Genomic DNA, 27,841 nt, shown 5'->3' on the forward strand with positions numbered 1-27,841 from the left:
TAATATTCTTTAGGTCATCAAAAATTGGTTCTTTCTACCTAACTTACCAGAGAAAGCTAATTTAATATAAAATTACTGATTTTAAGCAGTGTGAACCTTGCCTGGTACAGTAACTTCTTATAAGGTAAGAAATCTGAATCTGTAAAGTAAGTGAACTGTGAGCCATAGCTCAACAGGCCTGTTTGAAATGTTTATTAAAGGCAGAATGTATATTCCTCAGCGTTTGCTTGAGCTGACCTCAAGCTTATCTTTTGATGCTGGTTTTAACTTACTTGCTAGTTTCTGGGAACCCAAAAGACTGTGGTTACCTCGCACTTTTTGAATTGGATCAATAGTTATGAATAGAGCTCCTATTACATGCCTGCTAAGGACTTTATGTGTCAGTGTTATCTCATTGAATCCTTTCAACCTCTCAATTAGGTATTATTCTCCTTGTATAAACAAGAAAGCAGGTTCAAAGAGGTTAAATTGGCCATGTTCACATGAGACAGTAATTAGTGAAGAGGGAAATGATTCCCATTCAGGTCTGAATTCAAAGTCCATGCTCAGCCTTAACCATGGTGCTGCAGCCATTTGCAATGAGACATTCTTGGGAATAGAGTTTGCAAGGATTTTCACCCCTCCTCTGGATTTTAGTTGACAACCTGGAACTGGAGTGAATATCGACATGGCTGCTGCAATGAAGGACTGACTGTTGCTGTGTGGAGGATTAGTGTGTAGGGTAGGGTGGGAAAGAGGCCGTGTTCAGGAAGAATGCCACATAGCTTAAGTGTGAGTTGTCTCTGGGACTGCTTATAAGTGAAACTTCCTTTCAAGGGTCATTTCAGTAGCTTGGCACCTAAACCCAATTGCTTTGGTCTCATATGGGGGCCAGGAATATCCTGATACAGATTCCCCTATTTCCTGTGTGCTTACTAAGAGACAAGCAGCAGGTTAAGCACTTTGCAGATGGTCTCTCACTTAATTCTCATGAGATTGCTAACAGGACAGATCATCCTAACCCCTGACTCAAAGGTTAGGAAATTTATCCAACGTCCATACAGCTATAATTGGTACATCCAAGTCTTGACTCCAGAGCTGACTCCAAAGCTAGTTCCCTATGTCTGGCTCTCAAATATTTCCCAATTCTGGAATAACCCTCTTTGGAGGGATAGAAAGTAGGAAAGGTCTCAGGCCTCAAGCCTTCAGGATGGGAACCACTGCCCTGTTTCCAGAGAGACCAGGGAGTCAATTTGCTCTGTGATAGGTTTGTGATGTCCAAGGGCCTTGTTGATAGTATCTAATGTTATTTGTGGACCTTTTCCAATTGAGCAAATTTCCAAAATGGCACTAAGGTAGTCGGGACACGTTAGCAGGTTTGATTACAGGCTGCCCTAGAGAACTGAGAAAATAAAATTTCTGTATCTATTCTGAGAGTGAGGTTAGGGAAAGGATTTATTCTGTGAAAGGAGAATTGGGTAACTTTAGGTCACCCGGGAGTTTTCTAGTAGCCCCATAAACTCTTTTTATGTGGTTCCAGGAAGGAGGGACAGCTTTGTAAAGAAAGAACAATTATACCCCAAAGAGGATTCAGCCTGAACTTTAGCCACATCTGCTCCCTTCCCAGCTTCACCCTGTACTCACCTGGGTTGCACTTGCTCCCCATCTGGGTTGCCCAGTAGGATAGCTGCAGAAGGGGCCACCCCCAGCTGTGTGCTTACAGAGAATTTGGGCTTTCCTCTGTGGGTTTCAAAGCTTTCCAAATACATCTGGTCAGATACCAGCAGTCCTCTTGTGTAAGACTTTTTAATAATAGGATCAAAACTATTTCTTGAATATAGTTTTTTTTAATCTATAAAGAACTATCATAGGACAATCTGATTTTTAACATTAATGAAAAAGTAGGAAAGTCAGCAGGTGGGGTTATTTCAGAACAAGTGGCCTGCATATTTCCTCCTTGTAACAAAAGCAGTACAGCCATCAAATGAACAAACCCTACCTCGTTAGAAAAATAAGTCATTTATTCTGAAATCAGGTATTTATTCCTATGTATAGGGTCTGCCCTAAAACAACAAATGATCTTTAAAATTATTGGTTTTTCTTGACTGATGTAATCACATTTTTTTTTTGCCTGATTAACTCTTTTTACCATTCTTGATATTCTTTGGATCTCATCCATAGGTGACAATATTTTGACACTGGATTTTAGTGCAGCAGCGACAGCAAAAAGTAAATTTTCAGTTAAAGAAGTCCCCAAATTGTCTTGTCCATCCTCCTGCAGATACATGGCACCATGTGGCCTGACCCCACTCAGTAGGTAGCGCTGTGATAGGGGCTATTGTCACCTCTTCCAGCATCATGGTGAACATGCTACCTCACCAAATTTGTAATTGGTTCTGTCAGGAGATCCACAACCCCCAATAACTCTAAACTGAATTTAAATTGAAATCCCAGAATGAGCCTCTCTAAACATGTCTATTTTCTCTGACTATGGCCTGGGCCATCTTTATACAGTCACATATATTTTTTATCTTTTAGGGGTGCTGAGAGTGGAGTTCATTAGGTATAGCAACTGTATGGCAGTACTGACACATTCATTAAGATTAACTAAGGACCCATGGCCAAATGATCAGTCCTGGAAGTTTAATGTCTAATTTGCCTGACATGCATCATTATGTAGGTCAGCTGTGAGTGCAACTCCCTTGCTTATTGCAAAATGGAGTAGTGATACCCATCTGATGATCAAATGACTCAATGCCTACAGAGTTCTTAAGCACAAGGCTTTGTGCATAAGTGCTCAATAAATGACACCTGCTATTATTTTACACACTTCGCAGAAATAAGAATGGGGCAATGCATTTTCAAAGCCTGAGTTTATAGACACAAAGTATTTTCTTATGTTCACCCCATACTGGAGCAGCTGTTAAGCCCACTCCTTAAATCTCATGCCTCCCACTGTGGGAATGAATAGAAGGAGGGTATCCAAAAATAGTTAGGCCTCCACTTCAACTCTCAACCTACCTTTAAGGTAAGAAAGGTAAGTTTTGGATCTATAAGAATATATTAATTAAAAATATAGTTGTTCCAGATGGAGTAGAGCATCTGTGCCTACAAATGGTGCCAGTGTAAATTGGTAAAACTTTCGTGAGGTAGCAAATTTAGTGGTGAAGAATGTGGGCTCTGGGGCCAGATTTCCTGAGTTCTCATCTTGGCTCCATAACCTATGAGCTCTGTGCCCTTGGGCAAGTTACTTAAATTCTCCATGGTACAGTTCCCTCATACTTAAAATGGAAATAGGCTGGGTGTGGTGGCTCACACTTGTAATCCTAGCACCTTGGGAGACTGAGGTGAGAGAATCGCTTGAGGCTAGGGGTTTGAGACCAGACTGAACAACATAGCAAGACCCCATCTCTATAAAATATAGAAAAATCAGCTGGGCCTGGTGGTACACTCCTATAGTCCCAGCTTGGGAGGTTGAGGCAGGAGGATCACTTGAGCCCAGGAGTTTGAGGTTACAGCAAGCTATGACGATACCACTGCCCTCTAGCCTGGTTAACAGAATGAGACCCTTCAAATAAATAAATAAATAAAATAGAAATAAACAATAATACCTACCTTATAAGATTATGTGAAATATTTATGTTAATACATGTAAAGCACTTAAAATAGTTCACAACTTAAGTATTCAATCAATAATTATTACTGGAAAATAATCTGACAATAAGTAGATAATAATTTAGATGATATTAATGTCACTTCTGGGAATCTGCACCCTAGAAATAAAACACAAAAAAGTTCCCTAATAGCCCAGAAGCTACAGGCATAGACTTTGGAATCAGTCAAGTAAAGGTAAAAAGCATGTTTTAAAATATTCATTTAAGGCAGGGATACCATGAATTCATGATAGTCCAAATTAAATACACAGATGGGTAGGCTTGAGGAAAGCTGTAAACCTTGCATAAGCCCTAAGAGATACATTTAAGAAACAGGATGCAGGGTTCACTTTTCCTGATAATTCCTACTTTCTTACTTAATCAAGTTTGGGCATCCAAGGGTGATATAGCCAGAAAAAAAATCTTCATCCAAGACCAAGAGAAACAAAATTGATAGCAGGGAAGTGATGAAAGGCATCAAGGAAAGTGATAATATAGATAAGAAAATGAGAGAAAATAAATGACAAGATCAGAAGACAGGAATATCTGAAACAAGTCACAAATGCACAGCATGAGCGATCTCAGGGCAAGACTAGAGCTGGGTCATCTTAGGATGTTGGAGGCATGCTTTCATGGTTGCTATTTGATTCAAAGATCTTGCTGAACAGATACATAGTTTTTGTGTTTTCTGCTGAAAAGGTAGCTTTTGGGGGGAAGGGGTTCTATTCTGGGTTTTTTTTAAATGTTTATTTGTTTTTACTGCTGATGGTATTTAAGGGGAAGAAGCCTATATATTACTCAGAGTAACATGCTTTACTAAAACAGGCTTCCATTCTAAAGGATTGTTTTTAAAATAAGAAACACCAAATAATATTAAATGTGCTTGATTTGAAAGGACTCTTTATTTGGTTGTATTTGAGGCATACAAAGTTATTTCATAAGCACAAAGGGGATAATTTTAAACAAAGATTCAAAATTGATACTCTTCTGTTGATGTATATGTATAGTTATTTATACACACATGCATGTGCTTCTAAAATAAAATGTTACATTTGGATTCAAATGTAACATGTCCAAAATTGAACTGATTGTGTTTTTCCCCAACCCGAAACCTTTTCTCTTCCTGCAAGCCCCATCTTGGGAAATGGCACCGGCTCGGGCACAGTTGCTCAAGCTAAGAGTACGGGCATATCTTGGCTTCATTTCCTTCACTCTTCACATCTAATTAATTCACTTTTTCAACTAACATTTACTAAGTGCCAGGCATTCTGCTAGTCTTTCATGAAGCTTGGAGTTAGAGTGAGAGACCGATAGAACTCAAACGATCTTGCCAGTGAATGAAGAAATAAATTACAGGTGGAGATAAGTGCTCTGAGGAGAAGGCGCATGACTGTGAGAGTCACAGGGGACTGTGTGCTGTCTTGGGAATCGTGAAAGGCTCCCTGAGGATGTCACCCTTGTTCGAATTCTATCCTTTTTATGCTGAGGGTTTTAATAAGGAATGAGTAATGGACACGATCCAATGTGCATTTTCAAAGGAATATTGCCAGTCCTATCACTCCACCTAAATACTTCTGGCATCTGTTCACTTTCCACTATTCTCATGGCCATCACTTGCATGAACCTCCGTCAGTTCACTCCTGGGGAACACAGGGTAACACATCTCATCATTAAAAATTCTTGATTATACTTACCCAGCATAATATGTACATGTATGTATTTGTCAATAATATATATGTATACTGTCATGTGTGCATTAAAAGCAGTTATAAAAAATTAAATATGCAAGTAGAATTTTACATTTTAGATTTGTTGACAATATTTTTTACCACTAAAAACATATTCCTAATTATTACTAAAATATTATCATTTTAGTGGGAGAAATTTGATTGAGTGTACTTTATGATTTTTTTAAAATCTTAGTTTAATACTCTGCGATACAGCAATTCACAAGTGTAGTTCCCAATTTGGGTTATATTGATTCTTGGATTTAGGGGCTGTCATAGCTGAAGAGAGACTCACAGAGACATGGGGACCTAAAGGAGGCAGTGCCCCATTAGTGGCACTTCCCAGTCTAGCCATTCTTTTCTCAATCCTATCCACTAATTTACAAAGATTTATTTTTTTCAGTGTTAGTCTACAGAGGTACACTTACATGAGGGCCATCATTAATGCTCATGGGCATGAACCTAGGAACCCTGCTTCATAATTCTGAATTTGTTTTGACAGACTTCTCACAGTTGATTAGATGGCCATTGCTTCACCATATGTTGTGGCCAACCAAAGAGCTCTTACTAGGAGTGAAACTGTCAGCTCTACTTTTTCTTGTGTCCTTATGCTTGTCTCATTATTCTTTTTTAAATCTGAAGTTTATTTAGAGGAATCTTTTAAATCTATTTGCCCATTTGGGAGGACAAGTTAAAACAGATGATATGATTTATAAATTCACTCATCTAAGCACACAGAAATGGCAGTACCTTAAGATATGCTGAAAGGGGACAAATCAATGGAGGCACTGTTGTCATCCCTCTGTACCTTCTTCAAGACACCTGAGTGCTGTGAGTGACAGGAAGCCATCTGATACATGGGCTGAGCGAGGGCCACCACCAATCTATTAATCTAAACAAGAGTTCCGATGTTCTCTAACTGCAGTCTGCTTTATAAGCCTTCATGAGTCTTCCATGAGCATCTCCTAACTGGACTCTCTCTATCCACTGTTGGCCACCTAATTTTTCCACTACAGTTTAGAAATCACTTCCTCAGGGGACTATTTCTGAAGCCCAAACTAGTTGTACATTTCTCTACATTAAAATTATTTATTCAAAGACTGTCTTCCTCACCAGTCTGCAAGCCTCATAAGAGTAGATGCTATGTTCTTAATGGTTTTCAAGCACCTAGCACACAATAGAAGCTCAATAAATATTCATTGGATGAATGAATAAGTAGAATGTCTTTACAGTTAAGTAAAGTCATATTTATTTCTTTTTATATTTCTTTTATATTTGACTTAAATTTTGGGTCTTTAAAAGGACAAAGAATTGAAAAAATACAAAATATCAAATTTACATTTAGCTAAGTTCTTTTTTTCTTTTTTTCTTTCTTTTTTTTTTGAGACAGAGTTTTAGAGTGAGTGCCTTGGTGTCAGCCTAGCTCACAGCAACCTCAAATTCCTGGGCTCAAGCAATCCTCCTGCCTCAGCCTCCCGAGTAGCTGGGACTACAGGCATGCGCCACCATGCCCGGCTAATTTTTTCTATGTATATTAGTTGGCCAATTAATTTCTGTCTATATTTTTATAGTAGAGACGGGGTCTTGCTCTTGCTCAGGCTGGTTTTGAACTCCTGACGTCGAGCAATCCACCTGCCTCGGCCTCCTGGAGTGCTAGGATTACAGGCGTGAGCCACCGTGCCCGGCCCATTTAGCTAAGTTCTTGAAGTTTAGTGGTCTATATGCACAAATGCAAAGCAATTTTTGGAACTATAGCTATTTTTGGAATCTTGTGTGAATAAATTACAATTTTAAAGCACCAAGAGTAAGTACCTATTAAATGTCATTTTTAAAAGGGAAAAAGGAACCTCAGCCTGTATTTTAAAAGTAATATATTTAATTGAACAGTTTTCTAGTTTATGCAAATTATCAGGAAAATTCAGAACCCTAACCACCTAAAAATCACCCTTCCTATAGTAAGTATAGTTTTTGTTTCTAGAATTATCTGGATAAGTGCTGGCATTCTCCAAGGCACTATGAAATGAACATTTGTAAATGGAGTCTAATTAAATTTTGTGCTTTAAAAGAAGAGTTACAATTTAATTTGTTCTGTTGTTTCTCCTTGCTCTTCTTATAACAGTTACTATTTAGGAATTATACTGTGTTTCAGTCATGAACCATGTAACAGTATCAATTTAATAATGAAGTCAACAATTCTTTCCCTGTATTGTCACTTTGATCAGTAAAGAAATGCACTGATCTTTCTTTCTAATAGAATGCTAGAAAACCATCCTACCACTGGGCATTTGTTCATTTGTTTTTTTATTTGTTTGTTTATTTGTGTTTTGAGACAGAGTCTCACTCTGTTGCCCTGGCTAGAGTGCCGTGGCATCAGCCTAGCTCACAGCAAACTCCTGGGCTCAAGCAATCCTGCCTCAGCCTCCCGAGTAGCTGGGACTACAGGCATGCGCCACCATGCCCTGCTAATTTTTTCTAGATATTTTTAGTTGGCCAATTACTTTCTTCTATTTTTAGTAGAAACGGGGTCTCGCTTTTGCTTAGGCTGGTTTCGAACTGCTGACCTTGAGCAGTCTGCCCGCCTCAGCCTCCCAGAGTGCTAGGATTACAGGCATGAACCACCTTGCCTGGCCTGTTCATTTGTTTATTCATTCATCCACATACACACAGAAAACTAGAGGGCCGGGCGTGGTGGCTCACACCTGTAATCCTAGCACTTTGGGAGGCCAAGGCGGGCGGATTGCTCCAGGTCAGGAGTTCGAAACCAGCCTGAGCGAGACCCGGTCTCTACCAAAAATAGAAATAAATTAATTGACCAACTAAAAATATATATACAAAAAAAAAATTAGCCGGGCATGGTGGCTCATGCCTGTAGTCCCAGCTACTCGGGAGGCTGAGGCAGTAGGATCGCTGAGCCCCGGAGATTGAGGTTGCTGTGAGCCAGGCTGACGCCATGGCACTCACTCTAGCCTGGGCAACAAAGTGAGACTCTGTCTCAAAAAAAAAAAAAGAAGAAAACTAGAACCATCTATGTTTATAGACCATAATTAACCACTATTGACATTTTGATCATTTTGTTTATGTGCATGTTGTTTTTTACATTCAAAATTATGTCCAATTTTATATTTGCATGTGATATTAAATTGTTGATTTTATTATACCATTAACATTTTTCAAAAACATAAATTCTAATAACCACAAAATGTTCTATCATGGTTTTGCCATTCTCATTAATTTCAGATTTTCATTTCTTTGTATATATGTGTAATACTTTGTCTCCATCTCTGAATATTTCCATAAGATCAATTTCTACAAGTAGAATTACAGGGTGAAAACATAGCAGCATTTTAAAGTACTTGTTACGGGGGCGAGGCATTTAAAGAGGGCTGACTAAAGGTACCTGGCACTCCACAAAGAAGGACTAAAACAGTAGACAGAGACTCACATGTCAAATAGAACGTCTGACAGAGAGCACTAGAACTCAGCAGGGAATGAACAGGGAGGTGACAGGGAACGTATGGAAGGAGAGCATGTGAGGCAACTGGGCCAGCCAGGATTGGCGAGGAGCCAGGAGAGGCTCCCTCGTGCAGGGAAAGGGAAAGTGGGAGTCCCCAGAGGTCCACACTCCCACTGTGGACTCCTGCAATCCTAGCCACGGGAGAGGTCCTCAGCCCTCGTGGGCTTTGAGACTAATATAGGGAAGTGCTGCGAGTCCATGTGATGTTATGGTTTCAGCTAGGGAGTTTGTGCTGGGTCCAACACAACCCCCAAAACTCAAGCAGCTACAGCATGGCACCATTTTGAGAGCCCACTCTCCACCAGACTGTGTCCTGCCTTGGGGCCCAATAACTGCTATACCTCCACATGCCTGGAGCCCCACTGACATCCTCCTGAGTCCACCATGAGGGCTACAATGGCACGATACCATGTGGACCCAGTGGTGCAACCAGGTCCTCAGCACTTTAGTTCATGCAATGTTCTGCACCACAAGGAACAGGTGCACCAGGGTGGCTGACTTTAAGACAAAAATTGCCAAAGCTTGCACTCCCCAGAGCCTGAACATTGCCTGCCTGGAACTGCTGTCACCGAGAGCAACACTGCCCCCCCCACCAGTAGCAGGACTACCATGCACCCCCGAAGGACCAGCCACCCAAATATCATCGCAAAACCTTAGAACAGGCTTGCCCTGGTCACTACCTCTGCCACCCAAGTACACTGTGTGAGGTCTGAGGATAGCCTTGTCCTGATCACCACAGACTGCATCTATGCACATCATTGAGGGGGACCTTAGGGCAGGCCCAACCTACCCAGTGCCTGAATGTGCTGTCCAGTGACCTGGGAATTGACCCACCCTGCCTGCCATTTCTGATGCGTGTGTTCATTATCAGGAAGCCTAACAGTAGGCCTAGATCACCTGTTGCCAACACCCAAGCACACTATCCAGGAACCTGGAAAATACCCTATCCTGCCAACCACAGCCTGCTCCCATGTGCACCATCAGTGGGCCTGACCCACCCAACACCACTCCCTCCAGTGGCCTGAGGGCACTGTCCAGGGGCCTACAGATTGCCCTGCCCTGCCTGCCTCTTTTGATGCATGAATGCACTACCAGGGGGCCTAGCAACAGGTCCAGACTGCCTGGCACCAGCACTCAAGCATGATGTCAGGAGGCCTGGGTATTGCCCAACCCTTCCCACCACTGCCAGCATCTATGCACTCCTCCTAGGTGCCTGAGGATGGGCCCATCCAGGCTGCCACCACCACCACTGGCACCCACCTGCATATGCCACCTGGGGACTGGCTCACCCAGCCTGTCGCTGCCACTGCTGGAGCCAGAACATGTTAACTGTAAATGTGAGGGTTGCCACACCACTGCTGCTGCTGTCATAAACACACTACATACTACCCCAAGGCTTGAGGACTTGCCACCCACACAGCCCACTGCTGCCACTGCTAGTACCTGAGCAAGCCACTTGGAAGCCCAATAATTGGCCTGCCTGACCAGCTAATACCAGTGTCTGTGTACGCTGCCCACGCACCCAAGGACAGGCATCCTTGGTGTCTGCCTACCACCACTGAGGCCCAGGGACCAATATGCTTGGCATCCTGATCTTCAGCAAAGCTTCACTACAGCCTCTACTGACAACAACAGGCTAAGCAACTGAGGAAATCACAGACACCACTGATGTTGATTAGAGCTGAAGAAATCACACAGAAACTACACTATTATACCCTTCTGGAATCAATACTATAGATTAGTATTTTAGATACTATACTTTATAGTATAATATAGATACATACTATAGATACATCTACAGCAAAAATCTTTCCCTACAAAAGCCAATCCAAAAAATTAGAGCAACTGTTATGCCAATGTACAGGTATCGGCATAAAAACAAAGGAAACATGAAAAAGCAAAGAAACATGACACCTCTGAAGGAACACAATAATTCTCCAGCAACAAATTCCAACAAAAAGAAATCTATGAAATGTCTAAAAAAGAATTCAAAATAATGATATTAAAGAAGCTCAATGAGATACAAAAGAACACAGATAAACAAATAGATATCATAGAAAAGAACCAAACAGAAATCCTGGAACTGAAGAATCTAATGCAAGAAGTAAAAAATATAATTGAGAACTTCAACAATAGGCTAGATCAAGCAGAAGAAAGAATTTCTGAAATTAGAGACAAGTCTTTTGAAATAACCCAGTTAGCCAAAATAAATAAATAAATAAATAAATAAATAAATAAATAAATAAATAAATAAATAAATAAAGACAAAGGAAAAAAGAGAAAAGAAAAAGGAAAGAAGGAAAGAAAAAATAAAATAGAATGAAAAAAAGCATATATGACATACGGGACACCATTAAGTGACTAAATCTATGAATTTTGGGAGTTCCAGAAGAAGGAACAGGCAAAGGCGTAGAAAACTTATTTAACAAAATAATAGCTGAAAAGTTCCCAAGTCTCGTAAGGGACACAGACATCCAAAAACAAGAAGCTCAACTGTCACCAAATAGATTTAACTCAAAAGGTCTTCTTCAAAGTGCATTATGGTCAAACTGTTAAAGGTCAAAGACAAAGAGAGAATTCTAAAAACAGGAAGAGAAAAGCATCAAGTCACAGATAAGGGAACCTCATCAGACTAATAGTGAATACTATACTCAGCAAAACTATCCTTTAAAAATGAAGGAGAATTAAAGTCTTTCCCAGACAAGCAAAAATTGAGGGAATTCATCACCACCAGACTGCTCTATAAGAAATGCTTAAGGGAGTCCTATCTCTAGGAGCAAAGAAATGACAACTGCCATCATAAAAACTCATACAACTCACTGGTAGAGGAGACACACAAATGAAACAGAGAAAGAACTCAAATGTCATTACTACACAATACCATCGAAGTGCAATGATAAACAGTAAGAGAGAAATAAAGAAAAAAATATACACAAAACAACCAGAAAACAATCAACAGACACACATGAGTGCACTGGTATGTACACATACAGCTACACATAGTCCAAGCAGCTATGATTCCTTCTGTAGGAATGAAGACCATCAATCCACTACTCCCCTGCTGACATCCTTTCCATCTCGGCTCCTTCCCCGGAAAAGGGAGTCAACTTCTGTAACAGAATCTAGGACAAGATGGACTGGTGGACAGTGTAGCCTGTGGCACATCCAGCTCTGGACAAACCTCCCTTATCAGCTTCTTTGCCTTCCTTGTGCCATTCCCATCTTCCACTGCCACCCCACTGCCTCTCCATGTCCAGTCCCTGGTTTCAGGGAATTTCAGCAATCAGTCCTTGCTGAAGTATGAGCTCTCATTATGATATCTCCTGAAAACTTCAGGTGTGAAACCTCACAAGGGACCTTTTCTGTTTTTAAAGGAGGAAGGGGTAATGCCTGCTTTTTTGCCTCTCCCCTTCCAGTCCTCCCCCTTCTCCTTAACACTTGTCCCCTGTAACGATGAGAGCCTGCGGCAGGCAGAGCAGTGGGGCCACTCCGACCCTCTCAGCGGCTCCTCTAGAGGGACTGGGGTCATAGGTGCTGGGCTTGCAGGACACAGCCAACATCAGCTGTCTGCTCCCTTACCAGATTATGAGTCAAAGCAGGGCTTCTTATATTTGGTCTAGAAAATGTTATCATCAGACATCTAGTAGATGTCTTTGACTTCTGTCTCACAATAAACTTTGCCAATTTTAGCTAGAGAAAAGGAGAAGTGGGCCAAAGGGCACGTTAGAAAGAGGAAGGAGAAAGAGGTTTAAGTGAGGAATTGAACCTCTCAGGAGGCTTGGCAAGGTCGCTGAGTTGACTAGACTTGCCAGTGGCCATGCAGGTGTCAGCTGAGCACGTGGCCATATCTTGAAAGCATCATAGAAACGCAGCAGTCCACGCTGGAACACTGGAATTTCCTCCATAACATATTTCTCCATATGATCATTTCCTCCACAAAATATTCCTCCATATGATAATTTCCTATCATCACTTCCTGGTAAGGGGTCTTCTAGCCTCTTGGGGCTGTTTATTTCATGACGTGACAGGTGCTCTGGGTATTTGAGAACAGCTTCTCCTGTATTCTCTCTGCAGCCTCCAGCCCCCCACAGCCCAGCCCCTCATCTGCCTTGTCTTCTCTTGTCTTCTCAGCATAAGCACTTCTAGTGCCCTCAACCATTCTCTGTGTGCGTTTTCACAATACATCCTGTGCTTTCAATTTTCAGATATGTGATGTGTGCTCACTCTGGCAATTCTATTGTCAGACCATCTGTCCCAGATTTTGTTAGGAGAAGATGTTGCTCTGGACCATCCTACTCCCCCAAAGTCTCTAACTCCTGATCTTGTTCTCTGCCTCCCCCTGCAACCCATTACCATTCCCTAAATACTTTGCACAAGTACCTGTAAAAGTTGCTGACCTTTAAAGGACTCTAAACATAAAGTGCTAGTGGACACAGAATACAGAAGTGACCAGAAAGTGTGGGGAGGGGATACACTCTTTGGCGGAGAGGTACAAGAGAGGAGTGCAGAGTTAGGGTCTAAAGTTAACATCAGGGCCAGGCGTGGTGGCTCACGCCTGTAATCCTAGCACTTTGGGAGGCCAAGGTGGGCGGATTGCTCAAGGTCAGGAGTTTGAAACCAGCCTGAGCAAGACCCCATCTCTACCAAAAATAGAAATAAATTAATTGACCAACTAAAAATATATATACAAAAAAAAAAAATTAGCCGGGCATGGTGGCTCATGCCTGTAGTCCCAGCTACTCGGGAGGCTGAGGCAGTAGGATCGCTGAGCCCCGGAGATTGAGGTCGCTGTGAGCCAGGCTGACGCCATGGCACTCACTCTAGCCTGGGCAACAAAGTGAGACTCTGTCTCAAAAAAATAAAATAAAATAAAGTTAACATCAGATAGGAAGAGTGCATCCTGTCAAATTTATACCTGAAATCCCTTAAAACTTTGGATCTTCCTATTCCTTAACAAATATTTGTCTTCTGTAGATTATTTTTGTTTTTCTACTTCTTTATTAGTTGGTATTTTTCTACAGTCCTCAATTAATTGTTCTGTTTCTTCCTTGTGAATGTCTACTCAACCCTCGCTACTCAAGAATCAACAGCACTGACATCACCTGGAACCTTGTTAGTTGTGCAGAAGCTCAGGTACCCCCAAGCTTCAGGGCCCACTGCATCAGAATCTGCATTTTACCCAGTTCCCTAAGGGATTGCTAGGCACACGGAAGTATGAGAAGCACTGTGTCAAATCCATCCATGCCAGCTTGCCCACCTCAGCCCTCTGAACTTTGTCAGTTGTTGGGAAAAAATGTTAAAATAATAATATTTTGTTCCAAAATTCCACCAACATATACCAATTATTTTATCCTTGATTGATTGATTTTATCCTTGATTTATCCATACCCTGATTTTTTTTTAAAGAAGATGTGTCCATAGTTAAATTCACAAGATGAACAAGAATAGAGTATTTCACTGCACTTCTAGGAGAAGGTGAAGATTGAAATCTTTGTCTTACAATAAAAATAAATAACAATGAGGAAAGGAAGGCACATGAGCAGAATAAAAAGGGACTTTGGGGCTGGAGCTGAGAAGGCAAGGGAAAGGGTTGGAATGGCCATGTTGGGCTGCAGTGAGAATGAATTAATAGGCGCTAACCCAATACCATGACTGGAGAGCTGAAGTAAGGTGGGGGCAGTTAATATAATATCTTGTGGACACTTGCGCAAAGAAATAGTGTGACTTAAAAGGATGTTACAATTTTTAGGCTGGGCATGGTGGCTCACGCCTGTAATCCTAGCACTCTGGGAGGCCGAGGCAGGTGGATCGCTCAAGGTCAGGAGTTCAAGACCAGCCTGAGCAAGAGCCGAGACCCCGCCTCTATTAAAAATAGAAAGAAATTAATTGGCCAACTAAAAATATATAGCAAAAATTAGCTGGGCGTGGTGGCACATGCCTGTAGTCCCAGCTACTCGGGAGGCTGAGGCAGTAGGATTGCTTGAGCCCAGGAGTTTGAGGTTGCTGTGAGTTAAGCTGACGCCACGGCACTCACTCTAGCCAGGGCAACAGAGTGAGACTGTCTCAAAAAAAAAAAAAAAAAAAAGTTACAATTTTTAAAAGAAATTGTAAAAGATGGATGGACTGAAACTTTTCCCAGCCTCAGTTTTCCCAGCTGTAAAATAGAGGATAATGTCTAGTATGCAGATTGTTGTGAGGAATAAAAACAAAACATGTAGTAGGGTAGATTGAATTTGGCACATGGGAAACACTCAACTGGCAACAGAGGAAGTTATAATTATTCTTGTGGGGACATTGAGAGCATGAAAGCAGAGAAAACATCTAGGAATCTCCTCTGGAAGAAATAATAATAGCAATATTGATCAAGTGCTCACTGTCTGCTGCACACTATTCCAAAAGTGCTTTACAGAAAGCAACACATGTGCCCCTTGCAACAGCCCCATGAAGTAGGGCAACATGGATGGGAGCTGGAGGTAGACACTGTCCTCCCCATTTGTCAGATTGGAGAGTGAGGAACAGACACAATAAGTTACTTGCATAAGTTGCTACAGAGTTCAATGCTCAATGTGACTACAAATTCTGCATTCTCAATCACTATGCTATTCCACTAGAGGTGTTCCAGTGAAGACAAAGAAGAGATGTGTGATGGGAGAAAGAGAAAAAAAAGGGAGGAGCAAAAACCCACCAGTAAGAAGGAGATGACGATGTGTGAGCAAACAGCTCTGGATGAATAGAAAAAGTCCAGGAGAACCAGGAGGAATATGGCATCATAGCCAGAGAGGTAGGTTTGTTTTATATGTGGTTTAACATTTTTTTTAATAATTTAAATTTATACTCATTTTTTATACTATTTAAATTACTTATTACTTTTTGCACTAACTCCAGACTTTATTTGACCTCATAACATTCTTGAAATGTTTACGGTTTGATCAAAATTTCTTGGGTCATTTTGGAGCTATAAAAAATTATTTTGAAGATTAGGATGGCTTTTGCTTTTTGAACAAAGAACAGTCAGAACAGGTCGTTCACCTGAAGCCTGTGTGTTCAGTGATTAGTTCTGTACATAGGTAAGCATTTCTCTCAAGTAGCACATATTTAAAGAGCATAAGTGCCTTTTTTTCACATCCCATTTAATTTACACCGGTTTACCTTCCTGCACAGATGGCCTGCTTTTCCTCTTCCTGAGCTTAATTCTCACTGAAGCCATAGAGTGTTAAATGCCCATGAGGATTCAGTGGAGTTAAGGAATAGAGGAAGAGGAGGCAGATGGTGCTAATATTACAACAAAGCTGCAGGAGAATGGTTTCTAAAGTTATGATATTATGCATAAAACATTAAAAATGTATTTTTTAGTATAGTTAATAAACGGGAAGATGCAAGTAATGTTAACTAAAAATAAAACAGGAAACTAGTATATATAGTCCGATTTTCAAATGGCAGAATTAAAAAGTGCATATAAATGTATGTTTTTGAAAAAGTATACATATCACAGATTTTTTTTAAGGCCAGGAATTTAAAAGTATATATTATTAGTGGCTATTCCTGGGTGAAAGGACTCAGAGTGATTTTATGATCTTCTTTAAACTCATTTGCATTTTTCTACACTAAGTATTAATTTTATAATCAGAAAAATTTCGTACTTTTAATAAAGAAGAGTGGCATTTAGAGTTTCTGCTTTTCCTTAGGTATTTAAGTCTAAATTGAAGCTACGCTTTCTGTTGAGGTTTTTTTGTTTTGTTTTTGTTTTTTGTCCAGTAGGGGAAGTATTAGTCCCCAAGATTTCTGCAGCTGCTATATTATTGATATGTTTGGGAGAGCCATAAGTGCGGAGAAGCAAGGTGCCTCATCTTTCACCAGCTGTTAATTGTTCAGCAACAATAAGTAGAAGTGCTGTTCCTATTAAGTGGAAAAGGGAAGTCAGCTTAGAGCAACAGAAAGAGGGGGTTGGGGGTGAAGGAGAAATCTTTGGAAGAGGCTTCCTCTTCAGCATTTTTCAGTGATGATTATTCAAGGGACTCAGCCAGCTGCAGCGTGCAGCTGTGTTTCCAGCTGTGCCGAGGGGGATCGGATGATGCATATGTCAGACACCCTAGTGGCCCTTTTTGGGAGCATATAGACTAGTCAATAAATATGGTAGAGCTGTGGCTGCACTGAGCCCTTAGGGAATTAGCTCTCTAGACAACTTTCAGAAAGTTGAGGTTCTACCTTTCAGGCATTGGAAAAATCAAGTGAGCCAATGTACATAAAATTGAAACCTATAAAGGACCATATTGATGAGATTGTGTGAGACTACTACTGTTTCTCTCCTTAAGCTCTAAAGATTTAAAGCTTAATCACCATTGCTTTCATAAATGTTGTAGACAACATTTTTTATTGCTTAGCCTATTTTAAAAATAGGAAAACATTACAATGCCATAAGGAATGTTTCAGAGCAAGGAAAAGTATGATCCATTATTTGAGAACCCAACTATTTTCATTTTGAGGCTTAAAATGTTTATGTATATATTATAAGAATAATCAAACTATATTACAGAAAATTTGGAGAAAAATTATCACCCCTTTAAAATTCCGCTAAGACAACCATCATCAACGTTGTGCATTCACTTGCAAGTTTTATCTAGAGGCAACATCTTTAAAGTTTAAGTTGTAGGGGGTACAATCATTTTTTAATCTACTTTCTTTTTGTTTTTCTGTTTAATATCGTATTAAATAGGACACAGTTTAGGGTAATGGTTAAAAGGCCAAGTTCTGGAGTCAGCTAAGAGCTTCTTTGAGGATTTCTCTTCCTATTTACTGGAATTGGAAGTCAGAAGGAGAGATAGAAAGAGGGCAGGGGACATGAAGAAAGACGTTTTAAGAGAGCCCTAAATAGGGAAAGTACCCACTTCACAGAGTTATTGTAAGATGGAATAAAATAATATCCATAACATGTCTAATATGTGGTTTGGGACATAGTAAGCATTTGATAAATCATAGCTATTATACTACACATATGTTGTTACATATATTTTATATTAATTATTTTAATATCAATATAGAATTCCATCGGATACTATCATATCTTTAATCTATTGTTGACCTTTAATTTTCTTATAAGTTTTCAGTGTTATAAATAATGCAGGACGTAGCTTTTCCCACACTTTAGATTATCTCTTGATACTATATAATTTAGTGGAATTACTATGTCAGTGAGCATTTTGATGATTCTTGATAACATTTTGCTATATTGCTTTCCAAACATGTTCTAATTTACAATATCATCATCATTTGAAAGTAATATTTTACTGTACCATTTCTAGGATTGAATATTAAAGTTAATGTGTGTGTGTGTGTGTGTACACATATGCATGTGCACATATATGCCTGTGTTTGTGTATGCTCACTAATTTGCTAAGAAGCTAATGCTTAAGTCTCTGATAGGCTGGCATGTGGAATTAGGAAGCACTGCCCCCTAGAGGTCATCAGCATAATCTGGGCCAATTGACTTGCTAACTGTATTAGAAAGTTCCAGAAATTCAATTGCCTCAAATGTTCAGACTAGATCCCAACTGTATCTCTTCATTTGCATTGACCTAGGAACTCAGTGGAAATAACCTGGAATTCAGCTCACAAAGAGCACTCATAATGTGTAGAAAGTTTAATGGTAAAAGAGAACTTCCCCTAAAAAAAAAAAAATTAAACTTCAGGAGAGCCTTTTTTTTTTTTGAGACAGAGTCTGACTCTGTTGCCCAGGCTAGAGTGCCGTGGTGTCAGCCTAGCTCACAGCAACCTCAATCTCCTGGGCTCAAGCAATCCTCCCAAGTAGCTGGGACTACAGGCATGCACCACCATGCCCAGCTAATTTTTTCTATATATATAATTTTAGTTGGCTAATTAATTTCTTTCTATTTTTAGTAGAGACGGGGGTCTTGCTCTTGCTCAGGCTGGTTTCGAACTTTTGACCTTGAGCGATCCACCCACCTCGGCCTCCCAGAGTGCCAGGATTACAGGCGTGAGCCACCGCGCCCGGCCAAGGAGAGCCTTTGAGGAAGAATTCTGTTTGAGTAAGGATATATTCCGATGGGGGGTGGTTCAGGCTCAACAGCAGGGTCTGCCTGCTGGGAAGAGTTGGTGTTCTTCTGTGCTTCTAGAAAGAGAAGGTGGTAATAAAGAAGCAGGAGAAGGAGAAGAAATGTATCACGTGGGAAACATCTCTGCAACCTTTCTCTGAAAGATCTGGTCAGGAGAAGCAGATGTCTACAACCAGCTGGAGAGTGAGGAAAGTCTAGAGTGGGTGGGAAGGCAGCGATCTGTGTGCATCAGAGCAATGGTCATCAGTGGAGCAGGGATGGCTGAAACCGCAGGCACTGTGGCAGGGACAGCAATGCTTATGAGAGGCATTGGGCCTGCCTGTTGCTGCTTGCCTTCCTCTTTCTGAATTGCTGCTTCTGATTTACTATGGGCTTGGAAACCAGATACTTAGTCTTGTCAGAATGGTGTGTAAAACAACAATAAAAGTCTCTGAATGGAAGATTCTGGGAAGGCAGAAGAATAGGAAGCACCAGGAAGGAATCTGTCTCCCCACCCACACAACAATTGCGATGGCAGAATCTGACTGATGTAACTATTTTGGAGTATATTGAAGGCTTGCAACTTCCAGGGGAAGGCTTGGAAGATATATTGCAGTTAATTTTGGTCCAGTTCAGTTCTTAACACAGTAACGGCCATCCCCATCCCCGGCAGGAAACTGTACACATGGTCCTGTAGCAGCTTGCATACAGCTTGAAGGAGCCACGGTGGGCAACAAGGACCCTGTTCTCCAAATATTGGGGACTTGATCACTGATTGCTGCTTTTTCTGATCACAGAAGGGCAGACAAAGGGTCAGGCAGCCACTGTTGTTGCACTTCTCACTATGTGGCAAAGCTCTCCCCCTCTGGCTTCCAGGGTATTTAAACAGCTGGCATCTTCTTTTTTCTTCTTCATTTTTCTCTTTTTCCCCTCTCAGGATCAGCTATTAAACACTAGAACATTCAAAGGCAACTGCATATACAGGGAAAGTTACAAAGTCATAATTCATGCCAAGGGAAAGGCACAGGCTCAGAAAAAACCTGAGAAGACTTTAACTTTATACCGCAGGCTTATTGGCAGCACAGGGATAACATATGACAATAAGAAACAAAAACAAAAATACAGCAAACCCCAGGGAAGGGGGAGATTCTGATTTTCAAAATTAGCACATTATTAAATTCAAATGTCCAGTTTTTAAAAAAAACAATACAAAAATAAATAACAAAACACCAGGTATGCAAAGAAACAGGAAATTAAGGCTCATTCAAAAGAAATAAAAAAATGAACCAATAGAAACTATTCCTGAAAAATTCCCGATGGTGGATATATCAGACAAAGACTTTAAAACAAATATCTAAAAGATGCTTAAAGAACTAAAGGAAGACATGGGGAAAGTAAAAAAATAATGTATTCACAAAATGGAAATATTGGTAAAGAGATAGAAACCTAAAAGGAAACCAAAAAGAAATCCTGGAGCTGAAAAGTATAGCTGAAATGAAAATTTCAGTAGAGGGATTCAAAAGCAGATTTGAGTAGTCAGAAGAAAAGATCAGAGAACTTGAAGATAAAGGAAATTATGTAGTTTGAGGGTCAGCAAGAAACAGACTGAAGAAAAGTGAACAGAGTATAAGGAACCTATGGGACACAATAAAACAAACCAATATATGCATTGTAGGGATCCAAGAAGGAGAAGAGAGAAAGAAATGAACAGAGAGTATATTTGAAAAAATAATGGCCAAAAGATTCCAAATTTGATGAAAGACACAAATATAAACATCCAAGAAGCTCAACAAACTTCAAATAAGATAAACACAAAGATACTCACACCAAGATATATTAGAATCAAACAGTTGATAGACAAAGGCAAAAAGAAACACACTCATTGCATACAAGGGATACTCATTAAGATTATTAACCAATTTCTCATCAGAAATTTTGGAAGTCAGAAGGCAGTGAACTGATATATTCAAAGTGCTGAAAGGAAAAACCTATCAACAAAAAAATCTATATCAGGTGAAATTGTTCTTCAAAAGTGAGGGAGAGATTAAGATACTCCCAGATAAACAAAAGCCAAAGGTATTTATTACCACTAGACCTGCTCTGCAAAAATTGCTAAAGGGAGTCCTGTAGGTTGAAAGGAAAGAACACTAGGCAATGACTTAAAGTCATATGAAGAAATAAAGATCTCCATTAAGGCAAATATATACACAATTATAAAAGCTATTATTATTGTAAAAACATTTTGTGACTCCACATTTTGTCTTCTATACAATTTAAAACTCTAGTGCATTTAAATAATTATTAGTTTTTGGATGCAAAATATATAAAAGCCCCTTTTTATCAGTAATTATTTTAAATATAAATTAATTGAATTCTTTAATCAAAAAACAGAGGTTGGCAGAATGTATTAAAAAACATGATCCAGTTATATGCTGTCTATAAGAGACTCACTTTTATTTAATTAATTTATTTATTTAGACAAAGTCTCGCTTTGTTGCCCAGGCTAGAGGGAGTGCTGTGGTGTCAGCCTAGCTCACAGCAACCTCAAACTCCTGGGCTCAAGCAATCCTCCTGCCTCACCCTCCGGAGTGGCTGGGACTACAGGCATGCGCCACCATGCCTGGCTAATTTTTTTCTATATGTATATTAGTTGGCCAATTAATTTCTTTCTATTTATAGTAGAGACAGGGTCTCGCTTTTGCTCAGGCTGGTGACCTCTTGACCTCGAGCAATCCGCCTGCCTCAGACCTCCCAGAGTGCTAGGATTACAGGTGTGAGCCACCGAGCCTGGCCCAAGAGACCCACTTTTAGATCCAAGGCACAAACAGGTTGAAAGTGAAAGGATGGAAAAAAATATTTCATGTAAGTAGTAACCAAAAGAAAGTAGGGGTGGCTATATAAATATCATACAAAATAGACTTTAAATCAAAAAACTTTACAAGAGATAAAGAAGGACATTGTATGTTGACAAAAAGGGTCAATACAGCAAAAATATATAATGACTAAAAACATCTGTGTATCTAATAATATACTATCAAAACTTGTTAAGCAAAAATTTGCAGAATTGGAAGCATAAATAGACAGTTCTACAATAATTATTTAAGATTTTAAAATCCCATTCTTGATTAAGAGAGAATAACCAGACAGAAGATAAGAAAGGAAATAGAAGATTTGAACAACACAATAAACCAACTACATTTAACAGACATATCTGAACACTCTACCCAATAGCAGAATACACATTCTTCTCATATGTACATGGGCCCATATGTTAGGCAACAAATTAAGCTTTAACAGAATTAAAAAATAGATATCATGCAAAGTATCTACCCCAAACACAACAGAATGAAGTTAGAAATCAATAAGAAAAGGAAAACTGGAAAATTCACAAATTGGTGAAAATTAAACAATACATTCTTAAACAACCAATGGAAAATAGAACAACAACCAATAGAACAACCAATGGAACCAACAACCAATGGAACCAACAACCAATGGAAAATTAAACAATACATTCTTTTTTTTAGACAGATTCTCACTTTGTTGTCTAGGCTAGAGTGAGTGCCATGGCGTCAGTCTAGCTCACAGCAACCTCAATCTCCTGGGCTCAAGCAATCCTACTGCCTCAGCCTCCCGAGTAGCTGGGACTACAGGCATGTGCCACCATGCCTGGCTAATTTTTTCTCTATATATTAGTTGGCCAATTAATTTCTTTCTATTTATAGTAGAGACAGGGTCTCGCTCTTGCTCAGGCTGGTTTCGAACTCCTGACCTCAAGCAATCCACCCACCTCAACCTACCAGAGTGCTAGGATTACAGGTGTGAGCCACCGTGCCCAACAATACATTTTAAACAACCATTGGATCAAGTAAGAAATCACAAAGGAAATTAGAAAGTATTAATACCTAGACATAAATGAAAATGAAAGTGCAACATACCAAAACTTATAAAATGCAGTGAAAGCAATGCTAAGGGGACAATTATAGCTGTAAATGTTTGCATTAAAAAACAAGAAAATTCTCAAATCAACAACATAAATTTACAACTTAAGGAACTAGAAAAAGAAAAACAAACTAAACCCAAAGCTAACAGAAGAAAGGAGATAGCAGCACAATTAGAGCAAACAAAATAGAGTACAACAAAACTGTTGGAGGCTGGGGGGAGAATAAATATACTTAATATCACTGAATTGCACACTTAAAATGATTAAGATGATAAATTTTGTTATGTGTATTTATCACAATTTTTTAAAAAGAGACTGAGAGAGAACCTGAGGAATTATCCTATGAGCAATGTGTGTGAATTTTAGTGCACAGAGTTTATAAAATCTACTTTGACTACTTATGCATCCTTTTTTGTTTCTTTCCTGATTCCCAGCTCTATTTTATGGAAAAGAGCTTGCAAAATAGTTAAGTTCTAAATTGGTGAGGATCTTTGGCAAATTGTTTTATAGGGTTTTTTTTTTTCCCTTATCTAGGTTCATAATATTATAAAGCTACTGTAATGGAGTGGATAGAGATCTAGGCTCTGGAGTTAGATCTGGAAAAGTCAGAAAGACCTGGGTTTGAACCTGAGATTCACGAGTGACTATATGAAGTTATGCAACCTTGCTAAGCCTCAGTTTATTCACCTGTGAAATGAATATAATACGTAACTTTGGGGTCTCTTGTGAAGACTAAAGACAAAATGCATATGTAAGGCTACAGTGCATGGTGTCTGACAGCAGCAAGAGCCAATGCATGTCTCTATGCTGAGAAGCCCAGGCAGAACAGTGAAAGGATTCACTCTTTCTCATTCTGCAGGCTGCTGAGTTGACTTAATCAGCATAACACAGACAGCTCACTTTGCAATGGGAAGTGCGAATTTCACCCAGAACATTGTTTTGTTGGTTATTAGACAAAATCAACAGAATAGGAATTTATCACATATTTTATAAAAGAATTATTCATCAATTAAACTTAGAATATAGGCAAGCAGGAAATTTCCTTCTTTCACTTGACTTCACCCTATAGTCACAAACTGGCCTCAGTGAGCATACAGCTGCTCAAGGGTAAAATAAAGCCTTTCAAGACCTGGTTGAAACTGGTTTTCTCTAAAAGATCTGGAAATCAGATATTCAAAAGAACTACTTAAAAAAATTAATATTTACATTTGAAAATTGTTTTCTCAATAATGCTTTATTTGCCTCTGGATAAAGGCTATATATATACATATATACAACATATATATTCATAGGTATATGTATATTTATATGTGTGTATGTGTTATATACACATATATATGTATCCAGAGGTATATATGTGTGTATATATTTTTAGTTTACTTATATATTTTTTTCACAGAATAAAAAGAAATTTGTGATTACAAGACAACTTTGGTGAACTCATCCTTGATTCTGCATGAGAAAAGTGTGTTTGGGGTTTCAGATCAACCTCCCGTTCACCTCCCTTACCTTCTCTCTTGCTCATCCAGGCTTAAAGACAGAATGTGAGAGTGTAAATGAATATAAAGTATTTTTTCCTCAGAAGAAGGCACACAATGGCAAAAAGCACATGTCAACAATCTATGCAAATGTGTATTTAAAGCATGACTGAGACTGAGCACGTGTCCAAAGACTAGTGCACGAATTGTTCGCAGGACCATTGTTCTTAATAGCCAAAAAGTGGAAGCAACCCAAATGTCCATCATCTGGACATTATGAATAAATAATCAAAATGGAATATGTTTATATTTAGTGTATTTAATTCTTTGTGACTTTAACTCACTGAATTGTACACTATATAGGTGTGAATTTTTATCGTATATGGATCATATCTCAATGAAACTGTTAAAAAAATGAAAAAGAAAAACACAACTGGGTTCTGAGAGAACAATCCTAATTTTCTTTTCATCACATCTATCTATAATTTCACCAAAGAAGAGTGATAGCCTTTTAATAAATAAACTGAGGGCTATTTGCATAGAGCCAACTTTTTCTGAAAACATCTTTACCTTAGAAATCAGAGTTTTCCAGAGAAAGCAGGAAAATATTAATGAAAAATTTGCTAAAACCCTCTTGGAGGATTATGGAAATGTTTTCACTCTATTTACATTTGCCAGTTGAAGCTTCGGAGACAATGTTTGTTTTCTGAACATTTAAAGCTTCCTGGAGAGGTTGAAGAATTGTTATTATTAAGAGTGATGCCAAACCAGCATTACACATTTGACATGAAGAATTAAAGAGAATGACTAATGAAGTTCAAGAAAAGCCCTTTCTAAATTCTACCTCTGCTTTCTACCACTGTGTATAAGTCTTGTTTTCTTGTGCTCAACTGATTTAAGCAACACATTCTTCCAGAAATTGAGAAACTGGCAAACAGTGATAAAAGTCCACTCTAAAAACAAATTTGAGTTTTTTGGTTGTTTCTCCACTTGATCCTCTTTAAGGATTAAAATGAACAATGTCATCAATATGCTAAGTAAAAGAATAGACTGAAGTAATACGACAAACGTTAAATTATGCAATGTTCTTAATCCCATAGGTATGGCAACTGGTATTTTGGGGTTAGGGATCATTTCTAAATAATCTATTATAAAATCTCTACACAGAAAATATATATCATGTGATTAGATTTAGAGCTTATTTGGATCACACATTCAATTATACTTATTAAGAAAAATAAATTCTAATCTATAAAACAGATCAGAAATAATGGCACAAATCTCCTTAGCTTGCCAACCAGTATTATTATCAGTTATTATCAGAAATTATATGTGATACTTAATGAGCTAATACATTGCCAGCTCCTCTAAGAACATGACCTCCAGAATAAAATGAAAATTAATTTAAGAGAGATAGAGAGACAGAATCAATCCTTGGCAACCACCTTAAAGTCAAATGAGATGATTCCTTCCTGGGTCCAGACAGCCCTCTTTCTATCTGGTGTCACCAAAGAATTCCATGCCCAGCAATAACTGAGGGCTGTAGTGGAAGTGAAGGGCAAAAGGGCCCTACTTTCTGGGACAGCTGTCTGTACTTCCTGACTAGAGACATCTGAACCCAGGGATGCCCCCAACCAGTCTACATGACACATTTGAAAACGTCTGCCTTAGTCTGAAGCCACTCTTGGTGGCCCCACTTTTGATATAACCCATCCCATAACTAGGAATAGGTGTACTCACTTCTGATACCCTGGGACTCTCCACAGTAGATTTCATTTTTCACAGTGCCACTCCCATATCCTTCCGACATCTGTAGTTCACCAAAGTGATGGACTGTTCTTCCATACAGTAGCCCTGATTCTCACTACCTCTACTTGGCTTCTCGGGGCATCTTTTTTTTCTCCATGGACTTCATCTCTCCATTATCCCATTTGCATGCACTTTTGAAGACATTTTTCAAAGCTCTTCAATAATCACCTACCACTTGCAGACTGATGGAACATGTTAGCATGGGCCTGGCAGAGTAGCTCTATTCATTGCTAGACAATCCACAGACAGCAGGGCCAGCCAGAGTACTGAGCCAATATGGGATTTGCCAATAAGATACTACTTCTCCCATTGTACATCTGCTTCCACATCAATCTCTTTTCCCGTTATGACTTTCCTGAACTTCCCAGTACCACAATTTCTCCAGCACCTCAGCTGTATCTGGAAGAACCAGGGGACAACTCATTAGAACATCTAGAAGAACTTCCACTAGTTCAAATAACATAAGACTTAAAATAAATGGCTGAGAATATAAAAATGGGAGACACTATTAGGCTCTCCTCCCAACATAGATATCCACTGCATACATCCCAAACTGGAAGACCAAAGTATAGAAGTCATCAACTTCATCACCTTCCCAAGCCCAGTCTATGTGCAACGACCCTGACTCTAATCCCTGTGTGATGCATTAACTCCACCAAGACCTCTATTCTTAGCATATCCCAGAGCCTGGCCTCAATAATCTGATTGTAGAAACTCAAGTACATTATAGAAAAAGATGCTAGTAATCAAAAACATGGCCGATAAAAAGTGTTGGTGAGGATATGAAGAAATAGGAACTGTCATATATTGCTGGTGGAAATGTAAAATAGTATAGCTGCTTTGGAAAACATTTTGGCAGTTCCTCAAAAAGTTAAAAGTGGCGTCACCACCACCTGGAAATTCCACTCCTAGGTATTAATAGATATTCCAAAGAATTGAGTGCATATGGCACACAAAAACTTGTACATGAATGTTCACTGCAGCATTATTCATACTAACCAAATATGAAAACAACACAAATATTTATCAGCTGATGAATGGATGAACAAAATATAGTATATCCATCCAAGGAATATTATTCAGTCTTAAAAAGGAATGAAGTATGAAGACATGCTACAACATGGATGGACCTTGAAAACATTATGTTAAATGAAAGAAGCCAGTAACAAGGCCGGGCGCTGTGGCTCACGCCTGTAATCTTAGCTCTTGGGAGGCCGAGGCGGGCGGATTTCTCAAGGTCAGGAGTTCGAAACCAGCCTGAGCAAGAGCGAGACCCCGTCTCTACTATAAATAGAAAGAAATTAATTGGCCAACTGATATATATATAAAAAAAATTAGCCGGGCATGGTGGCGCATGCCTGTAGTCCCAGCTACTCGGGAGGCTGAGGCAGAAGGATCACTCGAGCCCAGGAGTTTGAGGTTGCTGTGAGCTAGGCTGACGCCACAGCACTCACTCTAGCCTGGACAACAAAGCGAGACTCTGTCTCAAAAAAAAAAAAAAAAAAAAAAAGAAAGAAGCCAGTAACAAAAGGCCACATATTGTATGATTTCATGTACATGAAATTTCCAGAACAGGCAAATTCATAGAGACAGAACCTAGGTTGGTGATTGCCTAGGGCTGGGGAAAGGAAGGAATGAGGAAGTGACCACTAAGGGCATGAGGTTTCTTTTAGAGATGAGGAAAATGTT

General features: G+C 39.4%; 1 long non-coding RNA gene across 1 annotated transcript in view; it reads left to right on the plus strand.

Moving 5' to 3' along the window:
* LOC142873364 (uncharacterized) overlaps positions 1-27,315 on the plus strand; it is a 28,470-nt gene extending 1,155 nt beyond the window's left edge. Inside the window, exons 2-3 of the long non-coding RNA XR_012921432.1 lie at positions 15,485-15,654; positions 24,265-27,315. This is a non-coding gene — a long non-coding RNA (uncharacterized LOC142873364). The remainder of the gene's footprint in view (positions 1-15,484; positions 15,655-24,264) is intronic.
* Positions 27,316-27,841: the final 526 nt, after the last annotated feature.

This window comes from Microcebus murinus, chromosome 10 (genome assembly GCF_040939455.1).
Source record: "Microcebus murinus isolate Inina chromosome 10, M.murinus_Inina_mat1.0, whole genome shotgun sequence".
NCBI lineage: Eukaryota > Metazoa > Chordata > Mammalia > Primates > Cheirogaleidae > Microcebus > Microcebus murinus.